Genomic DNA, 2,500 nt, shown 5'->3' with positions numbered 1-2,500 from the left:
TTGGCAGCATTGAATGTGACGATCCATTTTTGTCCCCATTCCACTACAGATGGAGGTCATCCTCTAGTGTTTTTGTCATTTCTTTAGATATACGTTCATTTGTTTTCTCTCATGCCTGTTATAGAGTGTGGTGTCATCAGCATATATACCCATCTCACAGACAATTTTGTCGGGGAGGTCATTAATGAATATTAGGAACAATAGAGGTCCAAGGATAGATCCCTGATGCACTCCCGCATTTATGTCATATTGTTTAGATGTACGACCGTCGAGGACAACCTGGATTTTTCTCTTATCTAAGAAGGATTTAATTATGTTAAGTATTCTACCAGTGATATCGTATGATCTAATCTTCCTGAGGAGACAGACCATCATGCCATACCCTGCCAAAAGCTTAAGATATATCAAGAGCTACCGCTCTGCTCCCCCCGCTTTGTCCAGTGAATGGTATATACGTTCAGAGATTACAGTGAGGATGTCTGCTGTGGAACGGGCTTGTCTAAATCCATATTGTTAGTCAGTCAGAAGTTTAGCATCTGTAAGGTGATGAACTAGAGCATGGTTAATTATGGTTTCAAATATTTTGGCGAAAAGAGGGAGGAGGCTAATGGGGCGATAATTTGATGGTTCAGTTCGTTCGCCAGAATTCTTGAACACTGGTACCACAGAAGCAGTTTGTCAACAGCCCGGAAAGCACGATTCATTAAGGCATTTGTTGTAGAGTTTGGAGAAAACTGGAGTTACTTCGGCTGAGCACTTTTTTAATAGCACAGCTGGGATGAGATCAGGTCCACATGCTTTTGAATGGTCAAGGTTTTTTATGATAGCATGTACCTGAGCAGGGGTGATTTTTAGATCGTCTAGCGTGGCGTCTGTCCGTAAAGGAAAGTAAGGCAGAGGGTGGTTGGAAGGGTCCAGTGTGGAGTTTTGGGCAAACCGACTGGCAAGCATATTAGCCTTGTCGGTTGCTGAGCAAACAACTTCGTGATTGTTGGTTAGTGGGGGAATTGTTGATTACCCAGTATTTACTACACTGTTGTAGATTTTCCAGAAGTCACGATTTCCTAATTTTTGTACTTCGATGCGTTTTTTAGTGGTTTCAGTAGATTCTCTCTTAGCTGTCGCTATTTCTTTCTTAACGTTACTTCTAGCTTCTATATACTTTTGTCTGTTTTAACTGGACTTATGTTGGTTAAATCTGCGGTATGCATGACTTATATATATCAACGTTCTATTTTCTTCTGAAATGAATAAAAAATTTTTTTTTATATGATACCCAATACATAAAAACACCAAATTCATATACGAATATATATACATCCTATACATAATATTTTGTTTGCAGAAACATCCTTGTAGACAAAATTATCGTAGATTTGCAACAACAGATATGACATACAAATTTGTTGTGTCTAGAATATTATCCACTATATTATGTAACTTAAAAAACTTTATAAGAGACAGATTAAGGTCTTATAATAAAATCCTACAATATATCCTAACAGAGAAATCATCACTATTGCCATTATCATTAGAGAAATTAGTTCCTACTTTTCCCTCTAATTTGTAACTGTTCTCACCGCTCCCACTATACATCACGTAAAATTACACACAATAGACTTGTATTGCCCCGTCACACTTATTAACAGAATCATAAACTCATAGAAATAACGTTCACTTTCGATTCGGAGTTTCAGAAAGTAATTATTTCTTCTTTACAAATTCCATTCTTTCTCTTTGGATTCCGGTTGCTAGCTGTCTCTATATAATATATATATACCGTATAGTAAAAATAAACATGCTAGATGTTTTAAGATATGGCCTCCCTGTATATGCGCTACAATAGTTGAATCATAAAACAAACCAATTGTTTCTTTTTTGTTTTATTTTCCTTTCTCAAATATATTCCGCCAATTCTTCTACTGTTGTTAATTATAATTATTGTTTTCTGCCCAAAAAATCCCAACAAAACACAAACAAACAAAAAATAACACGCAAGATGCACACAGAGACAGATAGATACACAGACAGAGTACGAAAGACAGATAGGTAAAAAGGGAGAGAAGCAGATATACAGAGATATCTAGATAAAGAGGGATAGAGAGAAAGAGATACAGAGAGAAAGAGAGGGAGAGAGAGAAAGGGAGAGAGAGAGAGAGAAAAGACAGAGAAAAAGCGAGAGAAACAACTTTTGGAAAAACATTACACACTTTATATTGATTTGGAACAGAACATTTTATTAACATTTAAACAATACACATAGAATTTATTTTTATTTTTAACATTACAAACCTTTCTTTACTTATAAACAATATGGACAGAACTTTTTTTGTATTTTTGATTTTTACTTTTAAACATTATAAATAAAATTTCGGTGCTCATTTGTGGTTTGACATTAATTCTTAAGAATGGTTTTCAAGTAGCAAGGATACATTAATACCAACTTTTTTATAATTTTAAACAGAAAATAGTATGCTAACAAAAATACCACATTTTAACT

Source organism: Euprymna scolopes, chromosome 19 (assembly GCF_053919585.1).
Source record: "Euprymna scolopes isolate OS-2025 chromosome 19, ASM5391958v1, whole genome shotgun sequence".
NCBI classification, from domain to species: domain Eukaryota; kingdom Metazoa; phylum Mollusca; class Cephalopoda; order Sepiida; family Sepiolidae; genus Euprymna; species Euprymna scolopes.
This window is presented reverse-complemented; position numbering follows the sequence as displayed.